The sequence below is a fragment of the Lycium barbarum genome, chromosome 7 (assembly GCF_019175385.1).
Source record: "Lycium barbarum isolate Lr01 chromosome 7, ASM1917538v2, whole genome shotgun sequence".
In the NCBI taxonomy this organism is placed as follows: Eukaryota; Viridiplantae; Streptophyta; class Magnoliopsida; order Solanales; family Solanaceae; genus Lycium; species Lycium barbarum.
Genome location: NC_083343.1, coordinates 58,368,121 through 58,375,253, shown reverse-complemented (window position 1 = coordinate 58,375,253; position 7,133 = coordinate 58,368,121). Strand labels below are relative to the sequence as shown.

At 32.9% G+C, this 7,133-nt stretch overlaps 1 long non-coding RNA gene across 2 annotated transcripts; it reads right to left on the bottom strand.

The window, feature by feature from the left end:
• Positions 1-941: 941 nt before the first annotated feature.
• LOC132603445 (uncharacterized) lies at positions 942-6,613 on the bottom strand. 2 transcript variants are annotated; one of them, XR_009568304.1, is made up of 5 exons: positions 6,326-6,613; positions 4,491-5,910; positions 3,438-3,515; positions 2,850-2,957; positions 942-1,668 (listed from the first exon to the last, which is right to left on the bottom strand). It is a non-coding gene; the product is annotated as an uncharacterized LOC132603445 (long non-coding RNA). The 2 variants fall into 2 exon arrangements; XR_009568305.1 differs by lacking the exon at positions 3,438-3,515.
• Between the last annotated feature and the right edge of the window lie 520 nt (positions 6,614-7,133).

Below are 7,133 nucleotides of genomic sequence, written 5' to 3'. Positions count from 1 at the left end.
TGATGAAGAAACCAAATGGACACAAAAATTAGCGCATTTGTATATAAGGATAAAGATATATAAAAATCAGCGTTTGTATGTTATTTCGTCAATGTTTCTATACATCAATCCAAATGATAAAGTGTATCAAGATTCCACAGTCTTGTTAGTCAAAGCAAATTATTTATGAAAATCAAAATATTGTGCAACCAAACCAAGTTGACACTGCCAATGGCTCCCAAAGATACAAACGATTAATTTGACTTCATTCTTCAGAGAAGTATATGAAGATGAAAGTAGAAAATTGTTTTCGAAATAATATTTCACTTTATTTGAAAATAAGTGTTTGGCCATGATACTTCTAAATTCAACTTGAAGTTGAATTTCGAATTTGAAAACAACTTATAACCTGTTTTTCAACTCAATCTTCACAATTCAAATAAAATGCTCTCTTTTCTTCTTTGCAAAAAGTATAACTTAACACAACTCACTACAAAAAAAACAGCGTTTAGCGATGGACATATTCTGTCACTAAACAGCATATTTCCGTCGCTAAACTAGTTTGGCGACAGATTAGCGACAGATTCAAGTTTGTCGCTAAAATGCTTGTAGCTAAGCTCGTAACGACGAAAAACACAAATCTGTCGCAAGACTAGCGACGGAATATATCCGTAGACAAGTTTAGCAACCGTCGCTATTTTGACTAATTTTGTCGCTAAAGTTCATAACGAAATTCGTCGTTTATTATTAATAGCGACAGAAGCGTCCGTCGCTAGTTTGTCGCTAGTCATTTTATAGCTAATTCTCCCTGATTTTGGCGACAAAAATCTTTTGTAGTCAATCTGTCGCAAGATTTAATTTTATGAAAAATATTCGTCGCTAATATTTTTAATATTCTTTTTATTTATAATTAAAAATATACCCTATTCAAGCATATTACATGAACGCTTAAATACACTTAATTAAAGTAACCGATATTCATATATATTAATATTCAACAAGGTCCAAAAGATAAAGCATAATGCATATAATTGTATCGTTAAGTACAAACCATCCACAAACACCACCAAATCCAAACAAAATAGGCTAACTATTGTGAGGCTGGAGTGTCACGAGTCAAACAAAATAGGCTAACTATTTCCTGGTCTAAGCAATATTCCTTTAGTCCTCCTGCATCTTCTAATGAAATTGGGTAGTGGGTTATGGCATATCAACAACATCCATCAGTTCTAGGTTCGAGTTACTTTGCTAGGGGTAGTGGAATTCCAATCTTTAATCATCAGAACCCAATGCATGAACCTCATCAAAGTTAGCAGCAGTAGGAGAGGTAGGAACTGTAGGTGTCACAACTGATGGGTGGTTGGTAAGATCAGTATTTGGCTGATGCGAGCGCGAAGAAACTAATCCTCGTACCCGCTCAACGATCAGAGGAACTATATGCTCTGTCAATACGGGAATCAAACACATCACAAACTCATCCAGATTTCCTGTTGCTGTTGATTGAGCATTCGGAGGTGCTCCTGAAGATGTAGCATCGAATCCAAAAGAATCACGGAGATTCTGCCCATACTAGCATTTTGCTTGAGATCCAAGACTATATACTCTTCTTTTCTTTTCTCCTCCCGCGGCTTGATAATATGCTTGACACTGAGTCAATGTTTTTTGTTGTAATATTTCCTGATATTTTTCCTATAGAAGAGTTTAATAATTAATGAAATTTAAATATTAAAGATTTTTTTCCATCTGTACAGTCATGTCGTAGTTTCAAAAGAGAAGTGGAGATCGTTTTATTACTTTTTCTCAAACCATAACAAGCCCAGTTTACAATGAACATACATATACAAACAGTGCAGATTACGTGGTTTATTTTGGTCCTCAGTAAAGTATTTACGCAAATCAGCCATAAGAAATAATAGTAGAAGTCTAGCAGAAGTACCACCGGGTTTTCTACAGCACTAGTTTCTCAAAAAAAAAAAATGCACCACCTGATTTTCTGCTCTTATCTTAGTTGATTTACTTCGTTTGCATAAGTCATGTTCAAGTAGAAGCTTGCACTAGAACATAATTCAAACATATTTGGGATATTATCCATAAGACAACTACTTGAGAAGATCAAGTAATGGAAACTGGCTTCTCGCATTTGTACGGACATCATAACATTTACTTGGTTCTTTTATTTTCTTTGTGCTTAGGATGGAGACCTTATGCTTATTTTCGAGAATTGTAGATTTCCGTTGTAACACACAACATGTCCACCCTACATAAGTCTAATGGAGTATTACAATCACTATGACCTGCGGTGGAATCGGATAAGCCATCTGATGCAACCACCAATGCTTTTGAGGATGTGGAGTCACACATCATGTGAGACCATGACTTGGAAAAAGAGGTTTCTCTAAGCATGAAAAAGAGGTTTCTCTGAGCATGCTGGTACCTAGCTTTTACTTTTTTGCATAGTGCAACTTTGTAAAAATTCTTAATGATAAACTTTTGTGTTATCTCTTCAATTTATGCTAAAACTGAAACCCTCTTAGAGTAAACACTACTCCATGAAATCAAACATGAGAATCAGGAATGTCTACTAGATATTCTTTGTTACTTCAAATCAGTAGAAGTGCTCTTTGAAGTAAATATTTGATAGGTTGTTTAGATTTTTTGGCAGATATACCAGTTAAAAAAAAAAAAAAAAAAAAAACTAATATAGATACTCCACAAAATATACGCAAAAACCTCTAAGATTTAAGAAATCAAACATGTATTCCTTGAACACAAAAAAATCCCTATCTAAGAAAAAATAGCAGTTATTCTAGGAGAGAATAGAAGTGCACAAGTATGGTAAACAATAAGGACAACAGAAATAGTTGACTTACATGTACGATTCGGGATTTCTCACCAATAAAAGATGTTCCATCATGACCATGTGTATGGACGTGCAAATGCATCTCATTTGGTGTTGGATCTCGACCCTTTTCAACAGCCTATACAAAAGTTACTCAATTCAGAAGATTGGCAAAAGAAATTTTTGTGTACAATTGAGATTGAAAATAACATAGAGAAAATATTAGTCTCTGTTCATTCATAATATAACTCATGAATTCTTCAATCACCCCATCTACTCTTCTTTGACTTGTGAACCAAAAACAGTGATTTCCATCCATGTCTCATATCTACAACTACAACCAACTATTTTTGCCTCATATCCCATTCTGAAGAGAAAGCATCTCGAAATTTTCAATTATATATGTGGTAATGTAGCGTTCATGTACTGCCAATTCATGTAGCATCAAGATTGAGTTCCTACCTTTAAGTCTAAAAGAAACACAACTAAAATTCCTTCAACCAACTACTATTTTCAAGCTAGGCACACTTTTCAAATTCGGATTACTGCAAACTTAAATGAGATTTTCAGATTCGGATTAGTGCAAACTTAAATGAGATTGTTCGATGTTTACACTTACAAGTCTCTTGCGATGCTCCCCTACATTGATAGAGCCACCCGTGTGAGTCCCAGTGGCAACTCACATGAGTACATTTTTCTAATACAAAAGAAATAGCAGACATAGTATAAAGCCAGAATGAGAAATACTACTTCAATCATGTTACAGATTTTCTAGAGTTTCTACAGCAAGAAACCTTTGAAGCTTTGTACATTTTTGACAATTTAAGTTCAAGACTGTAATTCTGCATATCATTGTACTGATACGGATCCGAAAATGTTCAAATAATTTGTTAACTGTTCCTAAATTAGTTGAAATTGCTCGGAGAGAAGATAAGCAGCATACCAATGGAATTAATCCCAATTCAGGTTTGAGACCCACCATGAAAATCGCCACTAGAAGACATCTCACTGGTCACATTATTTACCTTTGATACTTCCAGATAAAATAGTTCTCAACAAATCCATACAGAAAAAGGTGCAATTCAACGGTTTCGACATCCATGTATTTCATGTTGTCACATTTTTTACATGGACATCTAACATTGTCACCACTCATGCGATTGCGCTGAGAACAAGCAAACTGGATAAACTTATTCACACCTGTTATGAAACTGGAAGTATTACCACCTCGGCCATCCAACCTTTTGTACATCCAACCTCTAGATTATCCATATTCCTATTTAATATTGAAATAAACACGACAATTATAATTCTTTATTTAATAAGACATCGGAATGCCTTCTATATGGAATAACAGGTTGACATCAGAATGCCTTCTTTTTTGTTTACCAAGTAAAAAAATTATAAAAACTATATAAGAAGTCACTGTATAAATTCTTACTATATGAGATCAGTACTACAAGAATTCTTATAGTATAATACTGCACTATATAAGAAGTCATTGATCAATAGTATATATAAGAATAAATTCTTACAAGTTCACTCCACGTCACTGCATAAAGTAATCAGTTTCAAAGAAATCAAATAAGTGTTGCTTACATGAGAAAGTAAATGATGACCTAAACGGGCATTTCTGTTATAAAGAGGGAATAATATTGGTGAATAGTCTTACCAGCAAAATGAATATTGTCCAGGAAATAACTTTGAAGAGCCTTAACAAACACCTGTGTATTAATTATGAAAGAAAGCCATATAGAGTTTGTCATCAGTTGACTTTTAACTTAGCAAAAACCTCTAAAATGTGGCTAAAAATAAAGTTTAGGTAAAATCCTACTATATAATGTTAACAGTGCAAAGTTACAACAGAAAAACAACCAAAAACCAAGAACAGAGGAGGAATAAAACAAAGAGCTAGAAACAATCAAATGCTTTCTAAAGGGGAGAACAAGTTGAGTTTAAAAAGAAGACTTTAAAATTTCAAATCACACAATGCTTAATTGGAGTTCAAATCACACGATGTAACTCTATCATTTAGATTAGGTACAAACGAGAATGGAAGAAATTCAAAAGGCAAGCTAAGGCTATAGATCTGAACGACTCAAAAGATTGCTAAGTATTCTTAGAGCAACAAATAATACACCCATCATTCACCAAAAAAAGGAAAAGCAATTTCCAGTAACTCTTCATATATTTATTTATATCTACATTAGTTAGGTATTCGTCTTTCCACATCATCATAGGCTCTTCACAAATTACCACATAATTCATTTCTATTGAACTTTAGAAAGAAAGCAGCTCACTGTCAATCAACCCAGCTAAATAGACAAATTATTTAATTCTTCTGCGAAATAAGTATTAGTACTTGAAATCTGAAAACAACAAGAAGTCATGATTAATATAACAGGCCAAACTACAAACAGAACATGACAACAATTAGATCAGCTTTTTCCTTTTGAGATTCATAATAGTCAACTAGATGAACTTTAACCATCATTTAGCTCTTTTGAAGAATATAAATATTCCTCAATCAGTTCCAATAGTGCACTGCAATCCCTATTCAATATTTTGAAGCACAGATAATCAATTGTACTTAGAAAATTAATTTGTTTAAGTTATAACAGACTAACTGAAGAATGCTAACTATCAGAATAGCCAAAGGAATATTTAAAGAGATGATTGTTCTTTTCGGAAGGAACAACAGACAATTTCAGATTCACGAAGTTAATCACATTACAAAGTTCAATAAGAAAAATTACTGAGAGAAGTCCTAATACTACACAAGAGGTTCATTAATGATAATATCCTGTTTCTCTAGTTTATGTTGTGACTTCCAATGCTTAGAGAAGAAATTAAAGGAAAACAAGCATCAAAGTTAAGAAGTGAGCTAAGTACAAACAAATGTTAAGAATGAGTACTCGATTGTATGTTAGATGTACATATTTAATATATTCAGTATACATTATATTAATAGTCTATATCCAAGGGAAAAAACATACATAGCTTGTAGAAATACTGTCGAGATAGCCAACAAAGAACTTCAAAGTTAGAATCTATCACTTGCACTGAATAATCTTAAAGTAAGATCCAAAAAACTGCAATTAAACTCATCATGTTTATGAGATAAAGCATATCAACAAGCAATTGAAGCATGTATGGGTAAATCCCAGTTGAAATCTAATCCCTAAAATCGATTCAAGTGTGAATGGGTAAATCCCTAATAAGAAAATTTCAGTTGAAATCTAATCCCTAAAATCGACTGAAGTGTGAATGGGGAAATCCCTAATAAGAACATTCCAGTTGAAATCTAAACCCTAAAATAGTATCAATATTTTTCATCTACCCAAAACATCATTATTTACTGTATTATATCCTTGAAACTAAAAAGTACTACTGTCGAACTTAAAAAGTTCACAAATTATTCTAAACCTAAATTGTGAAGTAAATATTTATGAACATCCAATTATGCTTTGTAACATAGAAAGCAAAAGAAATGGGGATAAAAGTTACCTGAACAAAAACAAGAATAATGGTGGAGAGAGAGTGAATTTCTAAGCACTTTCAGAATTTCTACTAGCAAAAAATTCTGCAATTTGTAATTTTTTCTTTTTTTTATCCAACCTCTAATTTTATGTTTCCATTGCATAAGAGCCTTATATTCACGCCCAATTTATTGGATTGGAAGCAAAACAACTCACATTATAGAAGAATAGAGCAAGAGGTAAGGTTTTTGAGAGAGGAGCTAATACGAGGTATGTGAGCAGATTTGTGCCCTAAATAAACTTAAATCCACATAGCGACGGATATAGCTACGAATCTAAATTTTGTCTCCAATAATAACTTTAGCTATTTTAGTTTTAAAAATTTAGCAACGAAATTTTCTGTCCCAACGAATTCGAAAATGTTTTGATAACTAAAATAAGAACAGCGATGGATTATTTGTCGTTAAATCCGTCGCTACTTTTTAGTAATTTTTGTCGCCCCGTTTCGTCGTTAATTTTGTAGGTAAATTTAAGCGTCAAAATTTCCCGCCAATTTTTAGCAACGGATATATATTTTTGTCGCTAATCCGTCGCTATATTTGATACTAATTATTTTGTAGCTTATTAGGCGACAAAATTATAAATTGGTTGCTAATCCGTCGCTATTTAGCTACAGATTATGGTTTGTCGCTAAAATCCGTCGCTAAACGTTGTTTTTTTTGTAGTGACTTCATCTTCAACTCTAACTTCAAAATTCCAAATGAAGTATAATATTTGATTTCTATGGCCAAACGCCTACTAAGTCTCCAACTTAAGCCAAATTCAAATTAAATTGT